Source organism: Lepidochelys olivacea (genome assembly GCF_965140295.1).
Source record: "Lepidochelys olivacea isolate rLepOli2 genome assembly, chromosome: 3".
Lineage (NCBI taxonomy): Eukaryota > Metazoa > Chordata > Testudines > Cheloniidae > Lepidochelys > Lepidochelys olivacea.
The window spans coordinates 170,926,619-170,947,125 of NC_140413.1; the positions used below are offsets into that span (position 1 = coordinate 170,926,619).

General features: G+C 41.1%; 1 long non-coding RNA gene across 1 annotated transcript; it reads left to right on the top strand.

Moving 5' to 3' along the window:
- Nucleotides 1–7,653: 7,653 nt before the first annotated feature.
- On the top strand, nucleotides 7,654–19,679 carry LOC311517474. Its single transcript, XR_014710710.1, has 4 exons — nucleotides 7,654–7,735; nucleotides 11,392–11,522; nucleotides 12,654–12,720; nucleotides 19,164–19,679. It is a non-coding gene; the product is annotated as an uncharacterized lncRNA (long non-coding RNA).
- The last annotated feature ends 828 nt before the right edge of the window (nucleotides 19,680–20,507 follow it).

Consider the following 20,507-nt stretch of genomic DNA (forward strand, 5'->3'; position numbering starts at 1 on the left):
TGGAAGAACTAAGGATGTCAGGTCAGGTTTGTCGACACAGCAGTTAATCTGAACCCAACAATAAAATAAAGCCGTCTAAAATACAAGGGTCAATGCATACCGAAAGAATTAAGGATACTGATCTACATCTGTCAATTACCTTGATAGCATTAATACAAGTATATTGTTTTAAACGGAAATAGTATTTCCAGTGTTGTACTTAGTTATTTGAAATTTGTATATACAACAACTGATCCATTATCTTTCTCCTTCCTTTTCTAAGTCATCCTGATTATGCAAGTTATCCACATTTTTATCATTAGCAAAACAAGCAGCTAATAATGACGAAGCAAATTGAGATATAAAGATCAATATTACAAACTAATATTGAATTGAAATGAATACCTTTCCCAGACCTGAAAAAGATCCCTGTGTAGCCCAAAAGCTTGTCTCTTTCACTAATAGAAGTAAATCCAATAAAAGATATTACCTCTCCTACCTTGTCTCTAATTATACAACAGTCATTGTTCTTTGAAACGTTCATTTACTCAAGCCCAGGTAACACACGCTTATGTACTGCTCGGTGTATAAGAGAATTAAAAAAGCAAAAATTTAACCCAAAAACATTAAACAAGACAACTATAGCCAACTCCCTGCTGAAACACTAAAACAAGGATCAGCAATTGATAAGACACAAATAGAAAGGGAAAGTCTGCAAAACAAGTATTGTATCCGAACAGGAAATTTTAATAAAACAATGGGCAAAATTAAAAAAAAAAATCTAGGAAGGAAAAGTTTAACCAAATAAGGGAACGTTCACAAGACAAAAGGTAAACAAAAAAAAATCAAAAACAAGTAAAGCAGAACTTTGTACAAAGGAAGAGTCTGTTCTCAATGGACATACAATACTCTGGTGCCTATGTCTTTTATACTGTGAGGGATAAACAGACTAAACAGAGTTTAAACAGTGTGACGGGGCAAGGCCAGATGGCTATAGAAAAGTAGTGGGAGATAGATATATTAGCTCCAGGCTAAACAAATCCCTGGTACCAGGATAAGTGAAATGGCAGCTGCTCCAGATCAATTAAGACACCTGGGGCCAATTAAGAACTTTCCAGAAGGCAGGGAGAATGCTAGATTGATTGGGACACCTGAAGCCAATAGGGGCTGGCTGAAACTAGTTAAAAGCCTCCCAGCCAGTCAGGTGGGTGTGGATGTCAGGAGCTGTGGGAGGAAGTTGTGCTGTTGGAGAGACTGAGTAGTATGCACCACATCAGGCACAAGGAAGGAGGCCCTGAGGTAAGGGAGAAGTGGAGCTTGAGGAATGAGGGCTGCTGTGGGGGAAGTAGCCCAGGGAATTGTACATGTCCTGTTTCTAAAAGGTCAGCTACTATAGTATACTATACTATTAGGGTCCCTGGGCTGGAGCCTGGAGTAGAGGGTGGGCCTGGGCTCCCCCACCTTTATTCCCTGATTAATCACTGAGATTGGGAGACAACAGAGACTGTGCAAGGAAGGATAACTTCTCCTCATCTCCCTTACTGGCTTATGATGAAAATGGCCCAGTAGATTGTGACTCTTGTCTCTAGAGAGAGAAGGGTTATATGGAGGGTCACAGTGAGCCTCTGAGGCTAGTGAAATCTGCCAGGAAATGTGGGACCCACAGAGGCAAGGACAGAGCTTTGTCACAACAGCTTCACCAACATAAATATAATCAGGAAATACAAGTTGTATAAAATTTGATCTGAAAGCTAATACTGTTGTTCTGACTTTCACAAGCACAAAGCACAGTATGTGTTCAGTAATATATTTGACCAATATCTACTGCAGTATTTTTTTAGGAAGGCTTGTTGAACATCACCACATTTGGAATGTTTCTGAGTGAAAGGCATTTGTGTTGCATAAGTTATATGCTATAAAATGCTGTAACCTGCCCTCCCATGTTTATAAAAAATGAGTTATTTTGTTTCCTCTCATACATAATGTCCTGAAAGGATTAAATATTGTAACTGTTTCAAATCTGAACATTTAATGTATGGATCAATGCTATTTCTGGACCTCAAGATTGCCCCAAAATGTATGAGAAATTCACAAGCTGCCCCAAGAACTGATTGTTCATTCAGATCTCTGTATTAGCTGAATTAATGTGTAAAATGTTGTAGTGCTCTATTTTAGCTACACATACAGTGACTTATAATGTACCATCATTATGCAAATTCATAGTACTACACTTAAAAAATAATCAATTGCACAAATACAAAATGACTGCCTAGAAAGGAGTTTTGCAAAAACAGATCTAGTAGTTATAGTGGATCAAACTAAATATGAGTTAGCAGTGGAACACGGTTTGGGGTGGGAGGAAAGCAGCACACGTCATTCTGTAGTGTATTAGCAGAAGTGTTCTAAGCAAGACAAGAAGTAGTTCTTGCACTCTACTCAGCACTGGTAAGGCCTCAGCTGGAACATTGTGTCCAGATCTGGGCACCACTCTCTGGAAAAGATGTAGATAAATTGGAGAAAGTCCAGAGGAGGACAACAAAAATGATTAAAGGTCTAGAAAACATGACCTATGAGGAAAGAGTGGAAAAAAAATTGGGTGTGTTTAGTCTAGAGAAGACTGAGGGTGGACATGATGATAGCCTTCAAGTGTGTAAAGATTCTTATAAAGAGGAGGGTGATAAATTGTTCTCAATCACTGAGGACAGGATTAGTAGTAATGGTCTTAAATTACATCAAGGGAGATTTAAGTAAGACATTAGGAAAAAATACTAAATTTAAGGGTAGTGAAACATTGGAACAAGTTACCTAAGGCGGTTGTAAAATCTCCATCATTGGGAGGTTTTTTAAGAACAGGTTAAATAAACTTCTGTCAGGGATGGTCTAGATAATACTCAATCCTGCTTTAGTGCAGGGTACTGGACTAGATGACCTATCCAGGTCCCTTCCAGTCCTACATTTCATCATCAATTTCTTATCAGAACTACCCACTGATTCCAATAGGGAGTTCCACTGAAAGATCTATGGCACAATATAGCCCAATATGGAGAGGTTCAGCAATGTAAGCTTAACCTTCCAAAATCCGTTGTGATTGAGTCTGATCCAAAAACCCCATTGATTTCTATGTGCAATTGAAAATACTGCCATTTTGGGGCCAGGTTTTCCAAAAAAGGACAGCTGTCACTGATGAGGACATGCAGGTCAGTCCCACTTTTGAAGGCTAGCTCATGCCCCGCTTCTATCAGTTTGCTTCTTTCATATACCATCATCTTCTGATCCTTGAGAGTGTCCTCATTTTCCTATTCCAAACCACAGATCCCTTTTTTCCATTCTGGCACGGAAGATGGTATTTGGACAAAATATAACAGAAGGGACAAATTTCAGAGTAACAGCCATGTTAGTCTGTCTTCGCAAAAAGAAAAGGAGTACTTGTGGCACCTTAGAGACTAACCAATTTATTTGAGAAGGGACAAAGATTTGTGTAAGAGAAACTTGTATGAGTTCAGATTCTCCCTCTTGTACAGTAAATGAAAAAAAATTAAACCAAGTTCTAAAAATTTGGTTGAGTGGGCAAATGAAAAGTATTTTAAAAGGTGGCAGTTAATTGTTGCCTTATCTTTGATCTGTGAATTTGGAACCTGTTGTTTTCTCCCATGTGGGAGACATACCATAAGACACACAAAAGCTGTGTGAGAATTTAGAGTTTATAGGCTATTGGTTACCTCACCATATTGGGCTTTTCCTTATTAGACAATCCTATCGTGTTAGAACATGACCTTGAGAAGTTGTATTAAATGTGACCAGAACTTTGCAGTCTGTGTAGCTAAATAAACGGATCCACATCATATCAGTAAACACTATTAATACCAAGGTTTACTCAATACCAGCTGAGATTGTTGAACATGACTTGTCCATGTTGATACTGACTGCAAAGTCATGATTAACATTTAACATAACTGCTTCAGGTTGTGTTCAAACTCCATGTCATTTAGTTAAATGAAAACAAGATTATTCTATACCCATAATTCCCAGTGTTCTCAGGAGTTTTGAGTAAAGATTATGGTAATAGTACATAGCTGATGTAAATTTAGAACATCACTAAACTTATCAAGTTCAGAAGTTTCTTCTTACTTTAGCTCTTGGATGAAAATTTTAGCAAGAGTTGCTCTCGCTCCCCACACACCTTTAAAGGGACGCATAACTAGAATTATTTGAAAAAGAAAGTGATTTGCTGTCGTCAAGTTTTCATTGGTTTAAAAGAAAAGCAAAACATGTTATGGCTTTGCCTTGAAAAAAATTTTCTTTAACACAGAATAACACAAGTGATATTCATGGATTACCTGTTTTCATGGATGAATGTGATGAACAAATTGTTGCCACGAACAAACATGTAAAAAGTTCTTCCTCTCCAACCATTTTTACTTTATTTCCTTCCTTGCAATTGAGGAGGAAAAAATGTTATGCCTTCATTAAAACTCTTGAATTTTCATTAAAGTTCCTTTTTTACATTTTCATGGCAAAAAAAAGTAAGAATTCAGTTATGCATAACTCTGATCATAGTCACTGAGTGGTATATGCTAGAGCTGATTCCAGTGCCACTCACATCAGTGGAAAGACTCCACTGAGCTTTGGAACAGACCTATAATGAGAAGTGCAGATTATTCATGAATATATTCTCTAAGTCTGAACTCAGTTTGTGTAGACTCTGTGACAGACAAAGTGTTGCATACATGAAATGGTCACAAAACATGTGAGCAACCACAAGTCATGAATTGTCAGGCTCGGGGGGGTTCTGGGAGTCATCACACTCCAATCCACCACCCAGTAGCTCAAAGAGGGCAGCTGGGAGCAGCATTTAAGAAACACAACTGGGGCACAAGTGCCACCCTGTGCTCTGATTGGAAGAGCTCTACAGTTCCTGACTGGACTGCAGCCACAATTTATGCCAGTGGAGGAAACAGGAAGTTATCCATACAAGTGGGTTCAACCCTGCCATGGACCACTTGCCTGGTTTTTACCTGTTCCTGCCTTCTGATCCTGACCTCCTGGTATCCTGACTTGACCTGACTGTTGGGTAACTGCATTCTGGTTCCTAGCCTCCTGTTCTGTCACAAGATCCTGACCTCCTGGTATCCTGGCTGAGCCAAATTCCTAGTCACTGACTCTTGATACCTGCCCACTGGTTTCGTCTCTCAGTTCTGACCTCCTGGTGTTCTTGGTAATTGGCTCCTGGGCCCCAGACCCTCATACCCAAAGCTAACCCCTAGACAAGGCTGCCCATGCCCCACCCTGGCATGAATAAAGGCTTAATGTGGAAAAGCCAAAGTGACTAGTTTGTCAGCCATGGATAGTCTGAATGTTAGTCCAAACAATTCAACAAAAGTTTAGCTACACTAAATGTTTGCAGTCTGTTATTGGCTAGCAAGTGATTTGTGAACCTCAAAGGCCAATATTCAATATGTTTTTGGTTCAACAAACACGACACTATTCAACCAGCTTGGCTGTATTTATGGAGATGAGGTCTGATTCTATTGGCACGTGAGAATGGAATAGCAATTCAGTTTCCATTATAAGCCAAAAATTTGGCTCTCACACTAAAATGCACAAGCATCCCCAGAGTTGGCGTGCAATCTATGGTGGAGTCAGAATTCTTCCACAACATTAGAAGTCAAAGTTTATTCTTGATACCTATTTTTAGTGTCTAAATGTCCAAAAAGTTTGTAAATTTTGCCATACCTTGGGGATCATCTTATCATAATAGGTAAGCTCTACTTTTATGCATTCTAACGTTTAGGTAGTAATGTGAGAACAGGCACATAAGTTCTAATGCGCTTTAGGTAGAATGCTAAATGACTGAGACAACCTTAGCTTTCCTTTTGAAAGAGTCTCTAGCCATTTTTCTTGTGGAGAACACTGTTAGAATATAGATATTCAGGCCTGTCTGTAAAGGCCTATACTTTAAGAATTTAGGTGTATTCTTATCACTTAGCTAGCTATAGAGGTACAAAACAAGAATCAAAATCACCATGCCTGTTTATAGGCCTTCTCTCACTAGGATAGTCTAAGGCAGTGGTTCTCAACTGCAGTCCACCGCTTGTTCAGGGAAAGCCCCTGGCCAAACCTGCAGACACAGCAGGTAAACAATCAAGGCTCCCACTGGCCACAGTCCCCCACTCCAGGCCAATGGGGGCTGCGGGAAGGGCGGCCAGCACATACCCTGGCCCACGCTCCTTTCTGCAGCCCCCATTGGCCTGGAGAGGCCAGTGGGAGCCACGATTGGCTGAACCTGAGGACGTGGTAGGTAAACAAACTGGCCGGCGTGACAACCACTGGTCTAAGGCCTTGTTCTTAGGCTAAGGCCTTTGGCTAAGCAGCAGAGGCAACCATAAGCTGGGAAGCAAACAGTCACGTCTTCACCAGTCACACTGAAATAAGGCAGTTTTGGGCTGTTAAAAAGGTGATCCAATCTATCACCTCCAGAGAAAGGGAAGAGCCTCGAAGATTTAAAGAAAACTTAGTTTGATAGCATCCTGTCTGGCAAGAACTCACTTATCAATAGCTGGGGTGTGAAATCTTCATTTCTTTGTTGTTCTATCACTGTAGTCCCCATTTCCCTCTAACATCTTGGTACCGTGACAAAACAATTGTCACGAGAAGTTTTTCCATCAAAACTGAAAACCAGACAAGCTGTAAATAATACAATGTTTTAAAGTGTTCTCCATCATTAGTTAATTCTACACTCTTCTCCTCCCCCACCCCTAAAAAAAAAGTGAGAAAATTCAAATTAAGTTTACTGGAGTCATCCAAATTCTAATGTTTTACAGAGACCAAATTTCTGAACTTCATAATAAAATTTAAAACTTGTTAAATGTAAAAACAGGAATGCCAGATGGGTGCATCAAGCTATGATGATCTTTTGAGCTTTCTTGGAAGCTCAGATAATCAAGCTCCGATAATCAAAGAAATATTACTTTAACTTTGAATTTTCTGGCCTTTTATTGTTTTTTTTTAATACCAACAATGCTCAGGTAATCCCTTTTATTCGCTCCTCTGAACCCCAATGTATTCTCAACCTAAATTTAATGTGGATTATTGTCTGGAAATACTTCCAAATGTCATTCTTTAGTGACCAGTTATCCTGCCAAACAATCTTGGCAATGCAGTTTGACAGATAAAAATCCACATTTCAATATATAAATAAGCCTTACTGGAGGAGAAAGCTTTGCACTATGAAATCAGAAATTCAAACAGGTAAGAATAATGCTCCTCTAAGCAAATGGTTCCCGCTGAAATCTGCCTTGAATAGACTGCGCAGCCAGCATATTTGTTGCTCATTTCTCTTTACCAAGATGTCTGACAATGGGAGGTTATAGTTGATGGAATACAGAATAAATTCTCCTGAGAATACTTCACAAGCGTAGAAGCAGTTTCTCTAGAGCAAAGCTAAAATACATATATTTTGGATGGCCGTGATTATGCAGAAAAATTGCTTGTCATAAGTAAATGGTTCAGTAGCATTTTCAAGATCAGGAAATCCTCTCTCTACAATGGATACTTTGTAATGCCAACAGACCGATCCCAAATTACATTATGACTCATTCCTAAGGCATTTAAACATTTTCTTAAATGTCTGGAGTTTGAATCATTCAAGGCTCTGACAAGAAAAAAAAATAGTACTTTCATTCCTTTCAGACAAATCTTTATAGGAAGAGCTGTGTTTTTTACGCAGTGAAAATGGAACAGGGTGTCAAGTTCAAAGGTTAGTACTAGGCAGAAAACTGCATTGATATTGTGGGGTTACTAATCAAACTAATTACCAGCTTGTCTCTACAGATTTTCGGCTTCTAATATAAAGCCTTTCAAAGAACAAAAGTATTTGACTGTTGTAAGGTATGTGTAAATCATAACAACTTTGTACAGCTCGTGGAGGATTAAAATTCATGTGTTTGAACAAGTTTCTTTCCGGATTCACAGCTTAAGTCATTCCCCCTTGACAAAGTTTTAATAGTTTTATTAATTTCCTTCATTAGTGCTGTTCCATCAAGGCTGATGGATGTCAAACTCTCAGGCTACGGCAAGGATAGCAACCATCTTTGTAGTTAATATTCACAAGATCCCATTGGCTTTGAAAGTGATTTTACTCTCCATTAATATGCTATGTTCTGGGCAGCAGCGATGGGAACTTCAAAGATTTAATATTTAATGCCCAGATACCTAAAGAGTCAGTGTATGTTTTAAAAATGTTACTGAATAAATGCACATCACTGTAGATTTCTTTTATACCCTGAAAAATCTGCCAGCTTTACTCTGATTTGCTTCCTATGTACATACAATAAAGAATGAGGCAGAAGTATCTGTCTTTTTTCTGATTGTTCTAACTAGAACAGGTTAAGCAGTAGAAAAATGTCCATGCATATTTGGAAGAAAATGACTATTTTTCTGCCCATTTTGTGTTCCTTCCAGTGTGGGTTTTACTCATGATTTTAAGATCATACATAAAACCATCTTTTGTGTGTGTAATTTAAAATTCATTTTAGGAGCATTCACACCTGGAAAGCTACTTAGAGTTTAGCTTATTCAATAAGGAAACAGAAACAATGCCTTATGATTTGGGGACCAAGCACAACTGAGCAATATAGCTCAAGTTTCAAATAGCAAGCTATAGAGGGCTTTTTTTAAAAAACTGAAAATTTTGAACAATCGAACTTGAGATAATTATGATCTCTTTAACATGCCACAAAGAAAAGTAGTGAAGTGAATTGAAGTGTTTGTTATGAATTATTTGCCAAGCTACCACTCAACACAAATTACACTGAAGTACAATACTTAATGATTAAGGCCTCAGTCCTGCAAACACTTGCATGAATGTTTAATTTTACTACTCCCATTGAAATTAAAGGGGCTACTTATGGTAGTAAATCAAGCACATTTTTTGCAGGATTGTGGCCTTATACCAACAAATACAATTGCTTAGAAATATGTTATTAACACACAAGCATCTGAAAATATAACTAAGTCAACTCACCAGCCAGCGCCTCTCCTCACAGCAGAGCATGGCATTCAAGACTGTGGCATCGGAAACTGAGGCAGACAGCTGATTGGTGCTGTGACAGTGGGTCTCTTCTCATGACTTTAGCCCTCCAGCCTGGTTGTTCATAATCTCACCCCTTCAAGGGTAATAAAGAGTCACACAGGCCAAAAATCCCATGACCCTGTACTGAGTTGTCAGCCCCTGTCCTGCCCTGGTCTCCAGTAGTCCTTGCCCCCTCTTCCTCACGGAGATTTTCCTATTCCCTGAGGATGTGGTGGGGGAACCCAGTCCTGCCAACTCACTGCTGTGGGTTCCAGGTCAGAATCCCTGCATGAAATGGTTGGAATCACTCTCTCCTGAGCTCCTACTGCTTCCCTGACCTGCCTCCTGAGGGCTATTTCACAGACACAGGTCCTATGATCCTCTCCTCCTGGAGGTCCAGCTTCTTAAGCAGCCTCTCACCAGTCTGCTGCTGACTGGCCTCTCTTCAGTGGTTCCTCAGCCTTTTTGGCAGCTTCCTAGAACTCCCTGCTCCCCTTTCCCTGCAGGGCCAGTCAGAGTATAAACTTCCTGCTTCAGCTCTCCTCTCTGTCCTTCCTTTGCAGGAGACACCCAATCTGGTCCTCTTTGGAAATTTCTAGATTGTTTTAATTACCTGATCTCATGAGAGCCAGCTTGTCTGGCACAGTGAACCATCAACTCTTCCCATGAATTTATCAGACCTATTCACCAACTGCTGAAAATGTCTAGAATTTAAACCATGAAAGATTTTTAAAGAACAAAAGAGAAGGCTAAATTCCATTTTTGGAATAGAAACAAACCTTTGGAGAAAGTTTAACAAAGAAGACATGGATTTAAGAATAATGGAAAAAGAGAGGCAGTTGTGATTATTTATAGGAAAAAGGGGACACTACGGATAACATTTTCAAATCTATTTACTAAGCCTGGGTGTTTCATTTTTATGAAATTTGAGACACCGAGCAACAGATTTTCAGGATTTCTGAGCGTCCATACCTCCAACAACTGAAGTGAACAGCAGTTATAGGTTATTAGCACCTCTAAAATCAGGCCCTACATGTCTCAGATCAATCACTCCAAATCAGTGGACACTGGAAACTTTTGGTTTTCCAAATTGCCCACAGGCTAAGTGCACCATCTCTCTGTAAGCCAAGATTTCAGAAACTGAGTGCCTCTTACATATGTAGCCTCATTTTCAGAAATGCTGAGAATTCCAAAAGCTTTGGTTGCCTTCATTTGCAGTTGTTGGGTGCTCAGAGTTTTGAAAATTCTGGCCACTTATTTAGGTACCTAAATGCATATTTTGGAGTCTTACTTTAGGCACCCATTTCTTGTCAGCTAGAATGTATTCAAAGAAAATGTACTTTGCATGGAATAGTGCAGCAAGTGTTAGATACACTAAATGAAACGTTTTCCTACTTCAGCCTAGCAGTTAAACCAGCAGAATCACGATTTTTAAATTTAGAGATACACACACAATAAAATCCTTTCAGTCTTCATTCATCTTTAGTCAGTGCTCAAACAAGTCCATGGAAGAAATGCCAGCTAGTAAAAAATACAGGTGTGATGACAGATTTACCAAGGGCTGGACTCCACCATGCAACCATAAAATCCATTAGTGCATGTTTTAACCAGTCTTTTTGATGCAGTTTGTCCTCGTCCATAGTTTGTAGTTATAATGTGCATAGTACTCTGGTTCAGCTGCACCATTTGGGTAACTTTCCTAATGTAGACAAGGCTTATGGGCAAAATTCTGCCCTGACTTAGGCTATGTCTACACTACAGACCGTACTGCTGCAGCTGTACCACTGTAAGGTCTCCTGTGTAGCCGCTCTATGCCCGCGGGAAAGCTCTCCTGCTGGCATAATTAAACCACCTGCAACAAGGAGTGGTAGCTATGTCGACATAGCACTGTCCACACCAGTACTTTTGCGGGTGAAACTTATGTCGGTCATGGGGGTGTTTTTTCACTTTCAAAAATTTTACCGACAAAAGTGCGAGTGCAGACAAAGCCTTACACTCCGTGGAAACCTACTGATTTCAACAGAATCAGACCAGATGTAGATCAAGAGATATTTTGACCCAATGATTCCTGAATATGAATTTTATTGCCAACAGTGGGAATTAGCTAGCCAGGAAGCAGATTGACAATGGAGTGTTTACCACCAGCTTGTAAAACAAAATGCCAATCACCGTCAGGCAGTATTTGTAACCTTGTAGCAGGTGATATGAACTCCTCCGTTCTCACCACTTATCAACTTAATGCCAGAGAAAACATGCTAATGGTACATAGTATTGCATACAATGCAGTAATTGTGTTATATAATTTCATCTTCAGTAGATCTGCAACCCATATTTTTTTGCAGATACATCATCATATTAATATGATATAGGTTAAATCCTGGGCCCATTGAAGCTAATATTAAAAATTCCTATGACTTTACTGGAGCCATGAATTTACCTGATGCCCGGACCCTGGAGAAGCCGCACATGTAAGGTGAGGTGGTGGCCTTGGGGGGGAATAAAGGGTACGTGGGAGAAGGCAGGGGGGTGAGAAGAGGGAGTGGGGGAAATTTGGGATGTGCAGGGCTGCAGCAGCCAGAGAAAGAGGTGACTTTCCCCAGCTCCAGGGCTGCAGCTACTGGGTAGAGACCCCCACCCCATTCCTTCCCAGACTCAGCTCAGGGGCTGCCTCAGCCAGGGGGAGAGAGGGCACATCCATTGCATTAGAAAGGTAAAACTATTGATATGAAAATATGAGTTGTGTGTTTTTATTTGTAGAACAAAAAAGCTAATTATTAAGGGTTTTTTTAATATAGTGCTTTTATCCAAAGCGCTTTACAATAGTTAGTTAACGGTACAAACAACATTTGGAAAGATCATTAAGTGGTCCGCCAAGACCCTCAGCAATTTTCAGGTGGTCCACAGGAAAAAGTTTGAGAACCACTGCCTTAGAAGGTCAAAGGACACACAGCAGCACTATGTGGTTCCCACCTTTTTTGAGTAATTTAACCAAACTCAGACCTGGGCTGCATGGCGGATTTAGAGTTAGTGGGGCCCTGTGCGCAGCTTCATTTTTGGGGGGGCCCCCCTCATGACCCAGCCAAGAAAAAGAACATTCTCTCATCTCCCTGTGTCGGTCTGTACCTCAGGGGAACACCCTACACCCCCATGTTCATCTTTATAAAATGATTGTGTGGTATCCAATGCACAGTTTGTCATGTTGGGTGTCTTTGGAAGGCTCATAATGTGCTGAGCATGGTTGTTACAGTGATGTTATAGTAAGGTTATAGGTTATAATTTCATGTATACAGTTATGAGGATACATTTTCAGCCTCGTGGCTTAAAGCAAACCCAGGCAAAAACTCTCCAAGAACAGAGAGGCAGTTCACACCTCGTCAGGGCATGGCTGGGACGACCCAGCCCCATCTCACAGGAACAATGGACATTGGCTCAGGCAGCAACAAAAGAATGTTACACCCTCGAAGGTGTCACCCCCTTCCTTTAGTCAGTTTGAAACTGAGGTAATGCTCACCTGACTCTAAAGGGGGGCACGGGCAAAGCCAAGAGGGAAGAAAGGACATGATAAAAGGGAGACATTCTACCATGCTCTCTCTTCCACCTACAGCTACAAACACCACCACGCAACTGAAATGCTGATCAAAGGGGGAGCCTGACTGAAAAGCAAGCCTGTGGTGAGAAGCATTTAAGTTTTTAAGGATATTGAAAGTGTTAAGATCAGCTTACAATGCTTTTTGCTTTTATTTCATTTGACCAAATCTGACTTATGCTTTGACTTATAATCACTTAAATCTACCTTTTATAGTTAATCTGTTTGTGTATTCTACCTGAAGCAGTGCATTTGGTTTGCAGTGTGTCAGACTCCCCTTGGGAGAACAAGCCAGGTACATATCAATTTCTTTGTTAAATTGACAAACTTAGATAAGCTTGCAGCGTCCAGTGGGCATAACTGGACACTGCCGGATGGAAGTTCCTAGGGTTGTTTCTGGGATTGGAGATATTGGCTAGTGTTGTTCACTTGCAAGTAGCTGGGAGCAGCTTACATGCCAGAGAATGTGTGTGAACAGTCCAGGAGTGGTTTCAGAGTAACAGCCGTGTTAGTCTGTATTCGCAAAAAGAAAAGGAGTACTTGTGGCACCTTAGAGACTAACCAATTTATTTGAGCATGAGCTTTCGTCCAGGAGTGGGGGTTCTCACAGCAGAGCAGGATAAGGCTGGCTCCCAGAGTCAAGGATTGGAGTGGCCTAGCAGATCACTGGCCCAGACAACAGAGGGGAACATCACACTCCCTGCCCCCCCACCGTTTTTTATTCTTTTTTCCTTTATCATCCTCCTATATTATAAGTAATGGGAAGTAAATGAAAAAGTGAGGTACCTTGATTGGGGCAAAGGGTTGGGGTGCACAAGTGGGAGTGGGTTCTGGGAGGAAGTTTGGGTGTGGGCTCTGGGCTGGGCAGGGGGGTTGGGAGAGGTGAGGGGTTGACTCTGGGAGGAAGTTTGGGTGCGGGGTGCAAGCTCTGGGCTGGGGCAGGTTTGGGGTGCGGGAGGGGAGCAGGGGCACAGCGCTTACCTCAGGCAGTGCAGCTACCAAAGCGACCAGCACACACATCTCTCCGACAGCAGCTCCTAGGCAGGCAGGGCAGGGAGCCAGGGGGTCTCCATGTGCCGCTGCCTGCAGGCACAGCCCCCGCAGCTCCCATAGAGCCAACTGTGGCCAATGCTTGTATTTAAAATGTTTTCTGTAGAAAGCACCTAAGGCAGATTTGGTCAACATAGTGTGAAGGGGTTATTCAAGATTAAACTCGATAAGTTTATGGAGGAGATGGTATGATAGGATAACATGATTTTGGCAATTAATTGATCTTTAAATATTCATGGTAAATGGGCCCAAAGGCCTGTGATGGGATGTTAGATGGGGTGGGATCTGAGTTACAGAGAATTCTTTCCTGGGTAGTATCTGGCTGGTGAATCTTGCCATATGCTCACGGTTCAGCTGATCGCCATATTTGGGGTCGGGAAGGAATTTTCCTCCAGGGCAGATTGGAAGAGGCCCTGGAGGTTTTTTGCCTTCCTCTGTAGCATGGGGCACGGGTCACTTGCTGGAGGATTCTCTGCACCTTGAAGTCTTTAAACCACGATTTGAGGACTTCAATCGCTCAGACATAGGTGAGAGGCTTATCGCAGGAGTGGGTGGGTGAGATTCTGTGGCCTGCATTGTGCAGGAGGTCAGACTAGATGATCATAATCCCTTTTGACCTTAATATCTATGAATCTAAGTACTTGGGAGAACTTGGCTAACAATGGATTTTGATAGACGCCAATCTATATCTGAGCTTTCCTGGGGACGTTCGGGCTAACATGTGGGCAGTGGCGTCGGCCTGTAGAGTACTGAGTCATTCATGGACATGTGATTTGCCCATGTGACTCCAAAACTCTATCTTGTAGCTGTGATTCTACACAGCGGGAGAGAGAGACTTCCACCCACAAGAGAGACTATATAAGCCCCTGGAAACCACCCCCATTTTGTCTTCAACTGGCTCGAGAGAGAACCTCTCCACCCCAAAGAGATGCCTGAAAGAAACTGGAACAAAGGACACTAACCACAGGGGTGTGAGTGATTGCTGGACCCAGACTAGGAGGAAGTCTAGTCTTAAAATAAGCTTATTGGAACATCTCTGAGCATGAGATTTACCTGCATTTAGTTTCTTACTGTATTAGACTTAGACTTGTGTTTTGTTTTATTTTGCTTGGTAATTTACTTTGTTCTGTCCATTACTTGGAACCACTTAAATCCTACTTTTTATATTTAATAATATTACTTTTTACTTATTATTTAACCCAGAGCAAGTATTAATTCCTGGGGGAGCAAACAGCTGTGCATCTCTCTATCAATGTTATAGAGGGTGAATAATTTAGGAGTTTACCCTGTAAAAGCTTCATACAGAATAAAATGGATTTATTTGGGGTTTGGATCCCATTGGGAACTGGGTACCTGGATGTTGGAGACAGGAGCACTTCTTAAGCTGTTTTCATTTAAGCCTGCGGCTGTTGAGGGACGTGGTTCAGACCTGGGTCTGTGTTTGTAGCAGGCTAGCGTGTCTGGCACAACCAGGCAAGGTACTGAAGTCCCAAGCTGCCAGGGAAAATGGGCTCAGGACATCTGGTGACAGTCCCAAGGGGGATTCTGTGACCCAACCTGTCACAGATGGTTCATTAGCCTCTAGGTTTTTGAAAGAATTGTTTTTTTCCTACCTCCTCTCTGATGTACTAGATGTTTAACCTCGGTGATTTTTTTTTACCCTCATTTGGAGGGAACTGAAGTGCACTGCCTGCAGTCAAACAGACTATATTGATCTGTAGCAATGCCACTGGCAGCATTAAACACCTGGACATTATGTAAGTGAGGTAGAAAAACAGACAGAACCACTCTTGGCTTCCAAATTCCTACTGAATTAAACACTAACTGATCGATCTGTCATTGTGCACATCATGTTTGCTGTGGTCAGTTTGCTCATCTTATCACATCTTCTCACTGGCCTAAAAGTCAACTTATGATGTAGCTGCCCCTATACTACTACTTACCTCTCATCCATAGATAAAGTGCTTCACAAAGGAGGGTAAATATCTTTACCCCTATTTTACAGACGGCTCAGAGTCCACCACACTAGACACCACTGCACACTGCCTCCATCAGACATCATTAATGTTTCCGCAGCAACATGGACAGAATAAGTCCAGACATGTCCTTAGGCCATATGTGGAAAGAAAGAACAAAAAAAGAGGACATGGCCTGCAGCACTTCATTATAGTAACAAAACTTTGTTATCTTAGTCTTCATTCTCTAGAATCCATAATGACTTTGAAAGAGATCTAGCTGCATCACCTGCACATTCTTTCACTTTTAAAAAAAAAAGTTTTCCGTCCTTTTTTCCACTGGAAAAGTATAAGACAGCACAAAGTGTGGAAAATCCCATTTTTCATGTTTTGTTTGATTATTCTCCAGCTTTGAGTGAAAAAAAGCAGGAAGGAATTATTAAAAAAAAAAGAGAGAGGAAGCCAGGGAAGAGATAATAGAAATCCAACCCCCAAAACACAGAAAATTGATTTTTGGTTCCTAACGCGTAACAACAAAAAATGACTAAGTCAAACCCGCAAGTTTCATTTTGTTTCTTCATTTTGGGATAAAGATATATTTGGGCATGTCATTTCAAAATGAAAGTTTGTTTTAAAATTCCCATGGACAACAACATTTTTCATTCAAAAAGACTTGAAAGGAGATTGTTTTTACTCCCGGGTAAAATTTGGGTTTTCTGACCACTCTACTTCCAAACTTTTGATGGGTTTGTGGCAAGTATAAACCTCAAAGGAAGCAGTTTGCTTCAGTGTGGTCTTTTTCACAACTTCTGATTCAGAATGCTGCATATTTGTTAGCTTGACAGAGATATGATGCTGGGCAGGGGAAAGACAACATAAGCAAAATCTCAGAGTGTGCTTTAAGGGACACAGTGTAATCAATCATGGAAACTTACTTATTCCAGCTGCAAACACTGTCTTTTACCCTGCTTACAGGGGAACAGTACAACAAAGTTAACCAAACAGATTTATTCTAAAAACAGAAGAAACTTAGCTTTAATTTTGTTCTTTGTAACTTCATTTTATATGGTTTTCTCATATTTTCTTGACTGTCAAGTTTTATTTGTAGCCCATTTGGTCTTTAAGAGGTAACTAGTCCTTTTTATTGATTTGTACTTAGTATTATAGAGTCAGATTAGTTTTTAATAGAACAGATGACAATTTGTAGGGTCTTTTTCTATATGGCTTTTACCTGTAAAAATGTGTGTGAACAGAACACAGATGTTTATATACACACACACATTGTTTTAAATCTATTTTGAATAGAATTCTATGGACACTTAATGCAAAGAAAAGCCATAATTAGTATAAAAACTAATTATATAAATTAAACATTAAAAGATGCCCTATATAGGCTAAAGGATTGGTGACTGACTGGTCAACAAGACCCCACATATGAGCATTAAGGAAATATAAAACCCTTTATATGGGCTAAATTTGGATTTACTTATTAAGACCCCTGCAGTGTGATTATGGGACAGCACCCCTGCCATACCCCATTTACACTTACTGAAGTAAGACCACTTGGATCAGATTGCAAGATTGAGGCACAAATTGTTAAGTGTGCCTCAAAGTTCTGATTATGTAATAGTCCTAATATTGGAAAGCTAAAGCACAATTGCAAAGTGGAGAGTGAAACAAGCAGAGAGTCTAGGGTTTGTTTTTTTATTGTTTGGGGTTTTCTGGGGACAGTGGAGGGGAAATGCAGAGTCTACAGAATAAAAGTTTACAGGGGAAACTTTCAAAAGGCACCAACAGCAGTTAGGATCATTAAAAGAAGGTGCCAAAAAACCCAGTAGGTGTTTATCTGCATCTTTAGGCATCTATATACCTTTAAACAATCTGACCACAACTGCTAGTGGGAAAAAAATTGGTACAAGGTGAACGCCTAGCTCATTTGAGCCTTTGAAAAACCTCCCCCTAAATTCATATTGTTATATAATCAATAATTGTATGAGGTAGGAGCATTTTCCCATTTAAAATTATTTTCCTCTAGAAAATGCTTCAAGCAAAAGAGCTGAATCAAAATTTAAGGCATGACTTTTCCTTCAGCAGCCAGAGTTCAAACAAACAGCTAGACAGCTTTGCAGCAGAGAACAGAAGACAGCAGCTTCCAGCCATCAATACATCGGCACCCTTTTATAGTACAATGTCACCAAACTGAATGTAATCATTTGGGCTTCTTTGTAGCTGCATGGTTCCTGCAGCTCTGAATCAGCCATTTGGCTTCCTCTATACGCAGAAGAGTTACAACTCTCTCCACTATGCCACCTACAATTTCACAATGACAGCATCTCCATGTTTCTCAAACATCCTTCATGTGGAAAGACACCACTCATTTTAAACCCCAGGCTACTTGCATTCCACACAAATTGGATATCCTCTCACTTTTATTGTCAAAAGTTATTTACAAGAGAAAAAGAATCATGAAATTGAGATTATAGAAAGAGATGTTTGCAAAAATCCCACAGCATTTTAAATTTCATGCATAAATAATTTTTGGTCACCATCATTTTGGGTCTGTCACACATTATGTCTCACATTTGGGACCTCAGCATCTCTTTTGCTTCTCTGAAATAGTCACTGCTTTAGATTTCTAACACTAAGCAGTCTGTAGTTAGATAACAGTATTTCCTAAGGGTGGGAAAGCAGGCTGACTATTCCTCTGTAAAAAGAAAAGGAGTACTTGTGGCACCTTAGAGACTAACCAATTTATTTGAGCATAAGCTTTCGTGAAGTGAGCTGTAGCTCACTAAAGCTTATGCTCAGATAAATTGGTTAGTCTCTAAGGTGCCACAAGTACTCCTTTTCTTTTTGCAAATACAGACTAACATGGCTGTTACTCTGATTTCTCTGTAGTTAACCCTCACATCAGGTTAACTATAATGGCACATTCATTTTGATAGTATCAGTGAGCACAAAAATAGATCAAAATAGAATATGCCACAGAAAAAATACAGGAAAGGGTGACTCAGTCCTTGCTGCAGGCAAACAACCCTTGCAATATTACAATAAATTTGGCAGCCCCTCACCACCGCCCCACCCCACCCAAGAAACAGGAAAATAATACACATTACACAGCAAATGCTACTAAGTTTTCAGAGAACACAGAGATAGTGGGAGAGAGATACTGACATATTAATCCCCAGAGAGCTGATTTTGTTCTCACTCACCCCTAATTAACACTGTTTTAGCTCCACTGAAGACACCTGTGTAAATCCTGTGCAAGTAAGAGAGAATCAGGCTCCTAGAGGAACTCTGAATTCTCATTACTGAGGCCAGGCACCAGGAATGACGGTGACTTAAAATGGATGCCATACAGAATAAGGTTGGACTCAAAGCTGTCCCATGGCATATATAATGTTAAATAATGACAAGTCAATAGATTTTATTATGGCCATTGTTATAGCCATTGTTTTATTGTATAGCCATTTTTCTGTAAAATGTATCTTTTTAAATACTTCACTCCCTTTTTTTCCTCCAGAACCTGAAAATGTTTCAAGCCTCCCTCCTCCATCCCAAAGGCTCTCTCAGATAAAGTGACGAAAAAAACACATGCACAATGAAATGTTCTCTGAGCTCATGCAGTCATCCGGCACTGACAGAGCTCAGCAGAATGTGTGGAGGGACACAATACAGGAAAGTGGCCAGTGAACTTGAGGAGAGGTGGCAGCAGGAAGATCAGAGAAGGCATGAGGCAATGCTGGGGCTACTGCGGGATCAAACGGACATGCTCTGGCATCTGGTGGAGGTTCATGAACGGCAGCAGGATCACAGACTGCTGCTGCAGCCCCTGCTTAACCGCCCTTGGTCCTCCCCAAGTTTCACAGCCTCCTCACCCAGACGCCCAAGAATGCGAGGGGTGGGGAGAGGCTCCGGGCACCCAACCACTCCACCCCAGTGGACAGCCCAAGCAACAGAAGGCTGTCATTCAAGAAGTTTTAAAGTGGCCTTTTCCTTCCGTCCTCCCACACCCTACCCGGGCTACCTTGTGAGTTATCTCCCTATTTTATAATCAATTAATAAAGAATACATGTTTTTTAAATGATGGTGACTTTATTTCCTTTGCAAGCAAACTGTGATCGAAGGGGGGAGGGCGGGTGGCATACAGGGAATTTAGAGGCATCCAGGGGGGCGGGTTTTCATCAAGGAGAAACAAACAGAAGTGTCACATGGTACCCTGGCCAGTCATGAAACTGGTTTTCAAAGCTTCTCTGATGCGTACCGCTTCCTGCTGTGCTCTTCTAACCACCCTTCTAATGGCTGCGCTTATTCAGCGGCCAGGCGATTTGCCTCAATCTCCCACCCCGCCATAAACGTCTCCCTCTTACTCTCACAGAGACTGTGCACCACACAGCAAGCAGCAATAACAATGGGAATATTGGTTTTGCTGAGGTCTGAGCGAGTCAGTAAACTGCGCCAGTGTGCTTTTAAATGTCCAAATGCACATTCTACCACCATTCTGCACTTGCTCAGCCTATAGTTGAACAGCTCCTGCCTACTGTCCAGGCGCATGGCTTCATGAGCCAGGGCATTAAGGGGTAGGCTGGGTTCCCAAAGATAACTATAGGCATTTCAACATCCCCAACAGGTATGGGAAGTAAATCGCTTCCTGCAGCTTTTTAAACAGACCAGAGTTCCTGAAGACATGAGCATCATGAACCTTTCCCATCCATCCCATGTTGATGTTGGTGAAACGTCCCTTGTGATCCACCAGTGCTTGCAGCACCACTGGAAAGTACCCTTTGTGGTTTATCTACTGGCTGCCCTCGTGGTCCGGCCCCAAGATAGGGATATGGGTTCCGTCTATAGCCCCACCACAGTTAGG